At 42.0% G+C, this 14150-nt stretch overlaps 1 protein-coding gene across 2 annotated transcripts in view; it reads right to left on the bottom strand.

Moving 5' to 3' along the window:
* Positions 1-14150, bottom strand: part of TAOK1 (TAO kinase 1) — a 68930-nt gene that overhangs the window by 46101 nt on the left and 8679 nt on the right. The window contains exon 1 of one of the 2 annotated variants that reach the window (XM_066201867.1): positions 9358-10132. The exons of the other annotated variant lie outside the window; for it this stretch is intronic. The gene's annotated coding sequence lies outside the window, so the exon portion shown is untranslated. Of the gene's footprint in view, positions 1-9357; positions 10133-14150 lie in introns of those variants that run through there. 2 annotated transcript variants of the gene reach the window in all.

The raw sequence follows: 14150 nt of genomic DNA, 5'->3' as shown, positions 1-14150 counted from the left end.
CCAGAAATGAAACAAGAAAAGGCTGAAGATGCAGCAAAGGGCATTTAACTTCTCCCATGCCCTGCAAAGGGGACAAGGGAACATCTCCCTTGGGATCCTGCCAACTCACTTTTACCACTTACTCGGGAGCTGCAGCTCAGACAAAAAAATGCTGACAAAGTAATGAACTTGCCTTTCTCTTAATGATCTTAAAATCATTCTTTTCATTACATTTGCTCTCCACACTGGATCCAACAGTGCTGTCAGTCATTCAGGAAAAGGGAGGTGCAGATGAATGACATTCTACAAGAAACTGTTAGAAAAATGTTAACAACTCAGAAAAATATCCAAAAAGCTGTCACCAAACTAATCATCCTAAAATAATGTCAACTACAAGCAGAATAAAACCACCTGGAACGGATGAGCAAACTGGATTGTGGAAGGTACCTGTGGAGCATGGAAGCCCCACTGAGATTCTTTTTCACATGGCTTTTCACTCCAAGCTCATGTCCATGAGATGCTTCTTTTGCTTTCTGCCAGTCTCCAGGGCAAAGGGAAAAGAGAATCATTTCATCTCCAAGTGAGGAGATCCTTCTGCTGCCGAAGCCTGAAGTAGGTGAGATCTTAGAGCCGTGCTGGACACTTGCACCACTTGCCTTAAAGCCGCAAGGGCACTTCACATGGTCCCCAACCCCATGTACACACACCTCTGTAACAAAGTTCTGCTTCCTGCACAGGAACAGAAATCCTTCTCCATAGGAGTTCAGCAAAGAACAGGCATGAAATGCTGTCCCCTTTATCTTTCACATTCCCTCACCTAGGTATTTCTAGAAGGAATAGATTAGAAGGATAAGATGAATCCACACCTGGATATTACAGTGAATTCTTGCCATTTTTTGTCTGTGTGAGCATCTCTGTTCAAACAGGCTTTTCTTCCCCACTCAGTACTTCTTTCTTCATCTGAAAAGGAAAAAGCCTACCATTCCTATAAGATTCCTTTTTCAATTTCTTTTTAAAAGATTCTTGAGGAATGGTTCTATCCTGAAAAAACCTCTTTGCAGATTCTTTTCCCTTTCTCTCCCTGCTTTTCTACCTCTGTTTTTTTCCTTTTATTATACTTTTTCACAGAATAGCCTCAGGAAGATACTTTTATGTTCGAGCACTGCTTGCATTTCTCTTATATGTGTACTTGTAGACTCTGTGCCTTGCTTTGATTTCCTCTCAAGATTCTGACACTAAAATGTCCATCATCAACTCCTTGCATTACTTACCCCAGCACACTTTCTGATCCCGCTGAGCTGTTCTGCTTGGGTGTTTACTTTCCAGGAATGTCACTAACAAAAGGGTCAGAAAGTTGCATTTCCCAAACCTTCACTGACAAGCCCAGGACCTGTGTATCTGGGCTGGGTGTAAATATTTATTTTTAATTATTTCTATAATCTTTCAAGTTTTCTAAGAATTCAAAAGGTAACTAGCTGGGCAAGTGTGTTCTTGTGTTAAAGACAAGATATTCAGAACAAACTAAATATCTTTTGACAGGTTTCATATGTCAGTTATAAGCAAACACAAATATTCCTAACACTACCTGTACTCCTGAAAATAACTAGTTTTGTTAACTGGCAATTTTTACGATGTCATTAACACCAAATCTACCACTGATCCTATCACTTAAACAACATATAAAAGACATTATTGATGCAGTTGAGAAAAATTAATGCAAAAAAGCATCTTTTTTTTTCCCTCCTACTATTTAAAACAGAATATCCCTGGCAATCAAAAATTAGACCTACAGAACAGCTGAAGAATAGCCAGCATTCATTTCTCACAGACCAATGCTATGAAAGTTCAAGAAGTGCTCACCACTCCTTGACTTAGTCAACACATCTCCTGGATGTCTTTGCTTGTGATAGTTCTGGTACATTTATTAAGAAGGTCAGATCTAAATTTAGTGCTTCCTTAGGCTAACAAAGCTATGAGGAAGGCAACTGGAAAAAATGAAATCTTCTGTCTCCCTTCTTTTGCAATTCATTAAGTTCACGGCCGTTGCCAACTCTTTTCCTTAACTAACGTAAAGCATCGCATTAATAAACATCCTGTGAATGCATCACCTACAACTCTCCACGGCCACGTCTCTCCAGCCAAGGAGCATGTTATAATGGATCCAGTGTGGGAGATGCTGTGCTGGCAGCACACTGGCCAGGAGGAGGTTAGCAACAGGCCAGTTGATGAGAGTCAATTAAATCTAGAGGCAAAAATACTGGGAAACTCCAGCTGCCCATAAAAAAAAAAAATTAGTCAGATATCCTAATGGGACTCGAGTTTAAAGAAACCTTTTCTTGACCCCTAAGCAATTCTGTCCCAGAACAATAAATAGAGTAAACGTAAGCAAATTAGCTATTTTAGATTCAGCATAAATAACTCAGAAATAAGCTACTAAAGCTCAAAACATAGATAATTACCCTTGAGAAAAGAAGTAATTAAAAAGTGGCAGTATCACCATAGTTTTTAAAAGAGGCCTGAAAGGAAGCAATTCAAAGTCTTTCTGGTCAATCAGTAAAAAAAAGAGAAAAGAGAAAATGTTTAAATTGAGCTTGCAAATGAATTCCCTGGAGTACAGAAGAACTCCAGGACACACTCTCACACCAGCAAGAAGCTGTATCCAACCCTCCAGCCCATAGGTCAGATTCTTATTTGAGCAAGTATAAACCTGCCAGAACTGACGCCAGTAGGAAGAACCCGAGGCAGAGAATAAAGCCAAACACAAACAGAAAAATCCAGGAGAACTCTGTGTGGTTCTGTAGGAACAATCTTACAAACCAAGCTGCAACAGCGAGAAGACTTGGGCAGTCACCCAGCCTGACAAGAAGCCACACAGGAGAACAAGGGAACAGGAGAGAAGGTAAATGATCTGCATAAAGAAGATAACTGGATATAAGATGAGGGGCTGTCACACACCAAGACAGATGGTCCTTCCATAAACACGTAAATTAAACATTACTGACCTATGGGGACGAGTAAGCAGCTGCCCCAAAGTCTGACGTAGCTCCAGAGTGACGTACAGCTTTTGTCACAGCTGCTGTCCCCTTCCAGCAGCTGCTGCTGCTCCAGAGAAGGTCCCAACAATGGCTGCAGCCAAACTGAACAGAAGAATTAACTGAACTATTAATTAGTGGGAGCAGCATGCTAATCACTTGGTGACTGTGCTGCACTAAGAACCAGAAAATGAACCATTTATGCACTAGACTATATGTCATTAAAAGAACAGAACAACTCAAAAGGATATTCAAAAAGAGGTGGAAAAAGTACACAAAATTACTGTGAGAATTAGTCATAGGTGGAGAACAGAATCATCACCTCTGAATTGATACGAAACTAAAAAAAGCAAGAGGTCAGGTAATAATTACATTACATTTTGAACAAGAGAAATGCCTCTTGCAACCAGAGTGACCACAGAAAATGTGTGGATCCAGCACAGTATCTGCACCTAAGATCTGGATGGGAGGGAAAGGGACATGACTTGTTTCATTTAAGGCAGCTGACAGTATCAAAAAGTACACAGGAACCTTAAAAAGGAGTATGAATGAGCAACAAGACAGGAGATGAAAGGTCAAAAAAGTAAAGAACCAAAAAGCAAACATCTACTCTTACACTAAACGTAACTCAGGAGCTGAGCCTGCTGCAGAAAACTCATGAAAAAATAATTGCACAGTTATGCCAAACACAATGTCAGACTGGGTTTTTTTAAAAAAACAAGATGAAGGATCAATCAGAAAAATAATACAGAATTTCTGACAGTATTTGAGGAAGTCTCTGCCATGGCCTGCTCCTGGAGATTATTCTTCATTCATATACAGCAGTAAAATGGAAGTACAGTAAAAAAAAGTCTTAGAATTGGAAAGTTGTAAATGCCTAAAAAGACAAACTAAGCTTGAGGAGAAAAGGTGTAAGAGTTAAGAACCATAAATAGGAAGGTCAGTGATAAGTACTCAGACTTCAAAAACAAATGGAGAAGCCATAAACTATAAGAGCAGCATGTTTACAACAGAGTGAAGAAATTCAACCCATCAAGGTATTAACAGCACAATTAACCTGCAGAAATGACTGTGAGGCACTGCGCACAAGAGATAGAAACACTGCTTTTTAAACCAGACATTTACATGAATAAGAACATCCACAGCCAGGTCAGGTAAGGTATTCCTGGATGCTCCTGGCACTGCTTCTAAAGCACCCAGGTTGTCACCACTGCCAGGGACAGCAGATAGGACCAGACAGGCGAAGTATCAGAACCTGGATGACAATTTTTATGTTGCTCATCTTCTAGGGTCAAACAAGCACCATCAAAACTCACACCTTGTTATGAAAAAGGTCAAATTCTTTTAACACAGGATTTTATAAAATACAGGATTATTATCATAAATAGAAAAAAGGTTTATTGAAAGGCTGCAGGGAAATAAGGAGAGGTTCTAGGAAGGTGCATGTATGTGATAGCTCTTCAGCACTGGGCACAGGCAGAGAAGCCCTGTCAGAACAGATGACCAGTGAAAGATTTTTCTGTTCTTTAGGAGTGACCAACCCATTGCAGCACACAGACACTGGCAGTGCAGCAAGGTTTTACACAGCTGCTTACCTAAGTTTGTAAGTTAAAGCACGTTCAAAAAGGGGTTCAAACATATTTCAGCTTCAGAAGAGTTTAAAACCTTTTATAGCTGTTAAATCTGTGTTACCAGATTATCTGTAGCCATAAATGGGGTAGCTTTAATGAGCAATTATGTCACACGTTTCTAGAGCCCGTGAGCACCTCCTTTCCTGCTGGAATTCCCCAAAGTCATGGCAATTTGTCCAGTTTTACTCCAGCTCAGGTTATTTTTTTCCAGTCTTCACATGACTGAGCAGAACCATTTCCTACACAGCACACAAGGGGGGAAGAGGCAAACAATCAAAACCAAACAAAAACAAATTTTAAAAATCCCCTTTTTTTACTATTCTATCTACTTGAAGAAATGCCTCTCCACCAGTTTCTGCAAGGTCTGAACCCCTTCTCTTTATGTTTTTCACTTAAAACAAAAAATAGTTTTCAGTATGTATTAAGATAACAAGCACAACCTTTTAATTTGATGAGTTTTATCGGCTTTCATGGGGAAAATGCTCATTTCAACCAATACACAAAACAATTTGTGGCTCAGATATACAGAGTATGTCTCAATTGGATTGTTAAGATCACAGGACTGAAGGTCCAATTAAGTCCTGCTCCTGCTATTTTAAGCAACTTTATAATAGAATCCAATCATCAAATAATAACCAACTCCTGAGAACTTCTCAAAGCCACTACTCTGATTACAAGGCTGCTCCAGAACCCCACTCCTATTTTGATTAGGAACCAATTTAAGATTAAGAACTGATTAAGACTGATTTACAGATTTATTATTTTAAGTTTACCTTGTCTTATTCTTCTTCCCACACCAGCCTTAGTGTTTAAACAGTCTTCTTCCCATTTCAATACTGAGGGATAAGCACAAGGAGAGAGAGAATACTGTCCCCTTAAGCCTGTTAGCTGAAAAAAGCCAGTTTTGTCTTCCTTTATGACGCAGGAGAGAGAACTGACTTCCCAGACCATTCTAGCAGCCCCTCCTCACATCTGTCCCAAATGAAGCTTAAAAAAAAATCCTCCACCACCATTTTCCATATCTGCTTATTTCCTAGATATGTAGCACTAAAGTTTAAAAATCACCATGGTATCAAGGGATATATTCAAGCCTTTTGCATATTTCCACTTCTAACTGATAACCCCTATTTTTCTATTTCATACCTTTATATATAATAATGTATCTTTACACATTATGTATGTTATTATGTATTTGCTACTGCATGATCATTCACTTTGGACTCTTCCATTTAGGTCTCCATACTGCAAATCCTCCAGCTCATTCAATCCTGGCAGAGACTTCAGTCCTCTGGATTGACAATGTCCCTCAGCTCTGCACAGCAAATTCCATTAACACAGTCCTTTCACATGCACATCAAGACTAGAACACCACTTAAAACTGTGTGAAGGCTGCACCTTGAAAAGTTACCAGCAGCTTCCCTGCAGCCCATCTTTCCTCACCAGGACCAACCCATCCTTACACCATTACACTACACTTGGCTTTAAGAATTTCCAACATGCTGCTGTGCCCTGTGCTGTCCTGACCCACACCTACATGGGATGGACTGGAGTTGCAGTACTCGTCCAGCCTGGACAATGCTGCTCCATCAGCTCCCCAGCAACCCTGTCCTGTTGAGGGTAATCCTCATAACCCACCCATCCCCAATCACATGAAACACTGCAGAAATGGTTTTTCAATCAGAAGGTGCGGGTGGGTATGGAAAACATATCCTTGCTGCAAATGGAGGAAGGGGTCACAAGTGTGCAAGAACGACCATCCTTTCCACTCCTTTGCCAACAGCTGCCCCACATTCCTGCCTCACACTCCCCAGGATGCTGTTGCTCCCCCATAATCTTCCCCAGCTGTTATGGCTGGGCAAGACCTCACCATCACCAAACTGCCATAACAAACACAATGGCTCCTGGCACAGAAGGTACCAGCTGCACTGCCCCAAATCCACCCAGACAAGGCACCAACAGTGGGGAGGAGAAAACTGCTTGTGTGATGCTGGGAATGAGTCCCACACATCCATGGCTCAGCCAGTCCTGGCCTTTGAGCAAGGAGGGAGACAGAAGCCAGAGCAGAGGGCAGCAGCAGCCTGTTCCCATCCTGGATGCACTTGGTCTGTCCAGCCAGCATCTGTCCTGCACTTCCAGCAGCTGGGTGGGAACAGAGACCTCCTCATCCTGGCACAGAAGGGAGGTACATAGTCTGTTTATTCAGAATTTTTGGGCAAGTCTGCTGGAATTCCAAAATCCCAGAAGATTTATTGTAGAAGCTCTGACGTCACTTTCACACAGGAACACACATCCTGGCAGTGAGAAATGACACTGAAGCAGGAGAAGTTTGTAAGGGCCTGCTTCCCAAATTCCGGTAGTCACAGGTTTGCGTGCTACATTACAGCTGTTCTGATTGCTGACATCTCATCTCTTATGTACTTATATACCCATTACCATAGTAACCAAATTCCTCAGAACATATAATGCAATTTTTGTATCTGGTGTATTAGAACAAAATTATTAAGGTTACAAAGGCAAGCATTCCAAAATTAGAAAGTGTCAGAATTCAGACTGCCATCTCCCTTGCCAACCCATCTTCTTTTGCTGCCTCCCTCCCTATCTCCCAGGCTCCCAAGTCACCTCTCCTGCAAACCTCCAGCTCCAGTTCTCCATCAGCTCCAGCTCCTACCTCTCTGACCCCTCTGCAGTCCCAGTTTCACTGTACTCTGTCCTGACATATTCTTATCTCTCCCCTCTCATCTGACTTTTATACCTCCTGCATTCACACCAGGCATTTTCCTCCTCCACACTGCCTGAATGCTCTCCAGGAATGATTCACTGAACACAGGACAGATTCCTGACAGTCTAGGAACTGGAAACAAGAGGAACCTCTCCTGCAGGAAAAAGTCCTTCTGATCTTGCACAGTCCAGGTCTGGAGCATCTTCTGCTGCTCTCCAGGGATAACTGCCTGCTCAGCACCAGGAGCTGCAAAATGCCTCAGCAACACTCAGTGCTGGTTCACCCTCCTATTTGCCACTGCACTGCAAAGATGGGTCCCACTAGGGAATAAGCCCCCATTTAAGGAAGTGCTTGGCAAACACAGAGTCTCCATCTTGATGGAATTTAACATAAACAAATTAACCTTTATACTTCACCTGCCTATAGCATTATTTTATACACATAAATATATTGCTAGGAGGAAGACACATGCATGGAATGCTTAAGTGCTGTGTTTTCCCTGAACACCAGCACAGGCAAGCACTGTGGAGTCAAGAGCTGAATCCACTGCAGTGGAACACACCCAGCACATTCAGCACATCTCTCCTTACAGATTTCCTAAAAAGTCTATCAAACCACAGACTTAGATATCCTCGTGCTTGACTGCCTCCCCACTAGAAAAAAAGGTTGAGTTGATACATCATTCTGTACACACAGAAGGTAAATGACTACATCTTTTCTCCAAGAATCTGCTTTAAAAAAATTACCTGTCTCTCTTCTGGTTTGGCAGTATTACTAATTGTCCTAAACACAAGGGATGAACGAGGTAGGTCAACATCTGCACCTAAAACAAATACTTGGAACAACAATTCATAAACACAGCCCACAAAGCAGGTTTAACGTCCAAGCTTCATTCTACCTGGGTTAACTCCTACTTTGAGTATTTAAAAAAACTTTTCTCTGGTAGACCAACTCTTCAAGTCTCAAGTAGGAAAAGCAGCACTTTTTTCTGGTCTGAAGAGAGGAGAAAAGAGCTTAAGCCGCTTGTGTGTATCAACCAAGAGCTACAGCATTTGAAGGCTGGAATGGTAATTTCAGTTCATGCAGAAACACATCCATCCTAAATCTGACAAAAAACTGTAATCAGAAATTGGTCTATTTCAACAGCACAAATCCGAACACCCCTATATTTCACAGGTTCTTTGTGTGCTCACACATAAAGCCACTTAATCCAGCTGTTCTCAGCAATCATTCACAAAAGCAAATGAACGAAAAAGAAATAATCAGCAATCATTTCCACTCCTACCCTTCAGCTGAGAGGAACAATAATTTGACTGCTTCCGTCAATGGACAAAACTATTTTCTGTGCATTTAAACAGAAGGTTAATTGAGATGTGGTGGAACTAGCTCTCACACTTGGACTTTCTGGAAACAAGGTTGTCCTGCCTATTTCAATGACTCTGGCCTCAGCTTTTTCAGGAAGTGAGGCAGGAAGCTGCCAACAGGTGACTTTTCCAAGACTGAGCTGATCTTCAGGAGACATAAAGGAGCAGCATTGCAAACAAAAAGCCAATTAAATTAATCTTCTTTTTCTCCTTAGGCATTCCTGCTGGCAGGGAGTGGGCTGGAAGGCTGTGTTCTGGCCTGGGCCGTGCTGGAGGGCAGCGCTGGCTGTTCCCAGGAGCTGCTGATCTGAATGCAATCAGTGATTTGGTCCAAGCTAAACCACACTGCTCAGAGCCACACAATCATGCTATCTAATGAAGGATGGGAGCTGGAGCTGATTAAAACTACTACCCAGAGCAATAACCACACAGCACAGCTGGAGCAGGACTGAGCTCTATGGTCTGAAGGGCCTCCTTAAAATGCAAATATGCAACAGGAGGGGCCTGGCTCTAGCAAGACAGGAAGAAGCAAAGCATCAGAGAACAAGAACAGTCACAAGAACAGTCCCAAGAGAGCAGTGGCACAAGGGATCTTGCCAGAGAGCTGTTGGAAATTTTCAAAAATCAATCACCTGCTCGTTTGTTTTGGTGTTAGGTTTGTGTTCTTTGTTTGCCTTCTTTTTTTCTTTTTCTTTTTTTCTTTTCCCCTCAGAAACAGGGCTTGATATTCCTTCTCCATTCTCATTTTGGCAAATTGAAGACTCACATCACGCTCCTCTTAGATGACATCTCCTAGAGAAGCTCCCAATTCTCCCTGGAGAATTTATCAAATGTTTTTAGACAAAGCAGGACAAGTTGGCTGCATCACAGTTCCCATACCAGAGTGATACATCTTTGCAGAAGGACAGCTAAGTTGGTGAATAACAGAATCATGACCACTAACATCTTCTGCCTCAAGACTCTCGGCCTGTCTCCAGTCGGAGAACACGGGGGCCAAAGGCTGTCTCTGCTCCAGCGGCTGTTTAGAGGTAGATGTTATCAAATTCCTTCCACATCTGTTTAGATTTCAGGAGACAAGCACCCACACTACACACAAGAAAACCACCCTCACATCCTTTTGTCAGCCAGCTCCCTGAGGGGCCACGGAGAAAGGAGCTCCTCACCCCAAGAGGCTGCCTGTGAAGGGCACAGGTAGGGTGTAACAGCAGAATGAAACAGGAAAATTTTGCACTACTGCAGCCTGCACTGCACCTTCTCTAGGGATAAATAAAATTCCAATCTCCACAATCTCCATGGCTGTCAATCTGACACCTTTTGTGAATACTAAATTCACACATACAAAGAACTTTCTCCTTTGTAGGTTTTGAAACATTTCACATGCCGTTTCCTACTGGTAACGGAACAAGCAGCATAATTTCATACCTGGCAATTTGAAGCCTCTTTCAGCAGTTTGGAATAATGGATTATGCCTTTTGTTTGCCAGTAGGAACAGACAAATAAGAGGAAAAAAAACAACTGCAAAGTTTCAAGCAACAATTCCTGTCTTAGAAGAAGAGCTATTTTCTGACTGCTCCTGTTGGCTAATAAACAAAGGGAACGTCAGGTGTCCATTTTATAAATTCTAAGGATCTTGGATTTTTGAACTGGGAAAGTAGGACAACCTCCTGATACCTTGGGCAGATACATCCCTAACAACCAACAAGCAAAAAGCAAGAACTGCTCCTCATCATGCATGCAGCTCACCCAAGCAGCCCAGCTGGACAGGGAGCTACTGAGAGCTCAACAGGCCATGCCAGAAAACACTATTTACTTTTTGGACACAAGCTATAAAGAGCAACCAAGAAGTAATTAAGGTTCTTGAACACAACAGGGCAAAAAATATCGTCTTCAGTGTTGCTCACTGCCCAGAAGTTCTTATTACATCTGGACAGCTTCTTAGAGACCACCAGCCCATCCTCTCACTATCAATACTCAGTTCAGAGCCTCCAAAAGCCTCAAAATGCCTCTCTGCAGGTTATTTTGCAAAGTCATTCTGAATGAAGGAGTATCTAAAGCTCTAGGCTGAAAAAGAATAAACCTATCCATGTTAACAGGAACTGTATCGCTCAGTATAGCTAACAAGCTGCATGGGAGCCAACTGCTGCCAGGCCACAAAAGGGCTCCCAGAAAGAAGGACAAATTCCAGTACATTCTTATATTAATACAATTCCAAAGGCTTGAATAAAAATCATCCTGGTTATATCAGCCCAGCAGTTGGTTTTGGCTGCTCCCCTGACCCTGGCCAGGGCCCAAAGATAATCTTGGTGGAAGGCTGCTGCTAGTACTACCTTGATATCAATACAAACACATCGAGTGTATGGAACAGTTCCCTGGTAGAAATTCACATACCCACGGCAAGAAGACACTGCATAGTGTCTCTTTTAAATATCTCAAAAAAAAAAAAAAAATCAAAACCAGAGAAAAGTTGTATTAAAAGATAAAACATCTCTGAAACAAGGAATACTTGGATATTCATGAAGTGCCCCTATATTTGCATCTGGCACAAAACATACATCCCATCCTCCAACAAGGCAGGAAGGAGTTACTTTAGAGAACTTGATAGTACGAACTGAAAAGAAATAACTCTCCTTGTCCCACTCTCGTTTTCTATTAAGCTAATTCCTGTTGTATAAAGTCAGCTTGAAAGCTCCTTTCAAAGAAAAAAGGGGAGGGAGAAGAGGAAGAATCAGATCTGCTTGTTTTTTGCATTTGACATTCAGGTCTCGTCGCCCTGTTTTGTTTTCCTGGAGGACGCAGCGGCGCAGACCTCGCAGAATGATGACATCACACCCACAGAAAAAGCAAAACCCAAACAGGAGGGAAGCAGCTCTCCCTCAAACAAGCTCAGAACACCAGCTCTGCTTCTGGATGGTACCTTTTGGACAACTCAAAACTCAGTGGGTCTGGGGGTAACCAAATATTCCCTTCAGACCCCTGGCCCATGTGAGCAGCACACGAAAATGGGGAATGGGACAGTCCTGCTCCTTTCCAGGCCAGGCAAAATCAAGTTAAAAGGTGTTTAGCTACTGTTCCTGTCTAGAACACTACACTGTTTTATGCCTGTTTATACCTGTTTTATTGCTGGTTAGGAGTTACACAGTCAAGTGGCTTTTACTATGACGAAACAAAGCAAAGTACAGCATGTTTAAGTTGCTCAGTAAATTGGAAGCTGCTCTTTCTGAAATGGTTTATAAAGTTATTTTTCTGTAGGAAGTAGACATTCAGAGGAGCAGCTTTCCTGCAGAGCAAGGAGCCGTGCTGCACCAGGAACAGAGAACTGCTAGGTGTGCATGCATGCAGATTGCTGCACCTGCACAGGATAAAAACACACCTCTTGTGGTGTAGAGGTGTTCATCCCTTGTCTGTATTTATTAAAACTCAGAAAAGGCCTTGCCAGAACATGTGGGCTCACTGCTCTACGTCACAAGGAGATTTACCCTTCCTGTAACACCTGAACTCCACACATTGACATGATTGGCAAGCTCAGAAATAGCAGGTTTTAAGTGAGAAATACCTATCAAATCTTGGAAGAAAATCTCCATTCAAGACACCAAACTAGACAGCACATGACCACTCTCCTTGCTTCTAACAATTTATGACTTCATTTCCACAACAAGAACAACAAAAAGCAGGAAAGAAACAAATAGAATTACAGAAGTGGAAGTTACTAAATACTCAGTGGTCACATGGTTCCACTTATAGCTACTAAACAGCATAATGGTGACAAAGCATTTGATTGCCTTTGCTGTGATTTTTTGGTAACTGAACATGAAACTAAGAAGATTGGCACCTCTGCCTTACGGACAAGCTCAATTCAGAACACTAATAATTCCTCAAAGCAGCAAAACAAACCTAAACTTGCTATTAACTTAGGAACAATGCTCCAACAGGAACATCAGCTAACCAAGGGTTATTCCCAGATTTTATCCAGAAAAATATTTTTAAAATATGGCATCATAGAGGATATCTCATTCCTCCCCAGAACTCAAAAGTCTTGTTATTACTATTCATTAAATACTAGGAAAAGGTTCTTCATCCAGCGGGTGTTTGGGCACTGGAACAAGCTCCCCAGGGAAGCAGTCACAGGCTGAGAGTTCAATAAGTGTTTAGACAATGGTCTCAGGCACACAGTGGGATTCTTGGGGCCACAGGAGTTGAACTTTGATGATCCTTGTGGGTCCCTTTCAACTCAGAATATTCTGAGATCATCTACTTAGAGAAATCCTCTCATAACAACAGCTGATTTCAGATCAACAAATGGCTGATTTCAGATCAGATGCAATTACAGATTTCTGTAAAGCAGCTAATGTTTTCTACAGAATTTGACTTCCAACAGTAGAACAGTAAGTGCATTCCAGTGTCTATCTAAAGATCTCAATCTCCTGCCCCAGCGATTATGAGGAAGGAAAATGAGACGAGCAACTGCCTTTAAGGAAGCATCAAAACGAGGTGGTAACTCCAATCCAAGATGGAATTCTGCTTCTAAGTTTGAAGTCTGAGCTCTGTTGTCACGGATGGGCCCAACGGAGCGTGCCGAGTCCTGCTGGGTTGACTCTGGAGACCAGTCAGGACAGTCAGACAATGACCATCTCTGTAATTTTCTGTTTACATATTTACAGAATGTATTTAAGTGGTGAAACCGTATGTGTCATGTCCTTAGAAATGCTAATCACAGGCATGAAATCACATACAGAAAACCCCTAAATCAGCAGGTGCTCGCTGCCTCCAAACCAGAAAATAAGCAGACAAGTAGAATCACAACTCACACTATGCTCTCCTTCCACTCATGCCGCTCCGTATCCTCCTTGTTTCCCCAACACCTATGTAAATAGGCAGGCAGATTTTGCAACAGGCATAATAAACAGGTAGGAACTACTTCAAACCAGTACAGGTAACATTAGTTTCAAAGCTGAAAGCAGGTTTTGGAGAAAGCTTGCTAAATTTCACACTCCATGTCTGTGGCAACATGGAACAAAAATCCCTCAGAAAAACAAGGTCCCAAAATATTTAGCACTTTCATACAGGTACTCAGATTTCAAGGTTTTTATGCATTTTGGGGGTTATTCCAGTTTAAAAGAATGACTGAAGCAACAAAATTCTTAGTTTCATTATTTCCAGGTAAGCCCCAGCTATTTCACTGCATAGATATGCCTTAAATGAACCCCCACACTGCAAACCTCATTGCAGAGACAGGTACAGTAGAACAGATGGAAGTTACTGGTGATTAGCTGAGCAATGGCTCACTCTGCAATGCTTATGAATTCCCAACAGGCACAGGGGCTAGAAGCTCCTCTTCCTTCCCAGGGCATCAGGTGAGAACCCTTTCAGCTTTTTACAGCAGTGTGCATTTGCATGACACAATAACTAGACCCTGAAGAAAAGGTGA

This window comes from Chamaea fasciata, unplaced genomic scaffold, assembly GCF_029207755.1.
Source record: "Chamaea fasciata isolate MVZ Bird 193981 ecotype frontalis unplaced genomic scaffold, bChaFas1.0.hap1 SCAF_21, whole genome shotgun sequence".
Classification (NCBI taxonomy): domain Eukaryota; kingdom Metazoa; phylum Chordata; class Aves; order Passeriformes; family Sylviidae; genus Chamaea; species Chamaea fasciata.
Note: the sequence above shows the minus strand (reverse complement) of the source record. Positions and strands in the feature narration are given on the sequence as shown.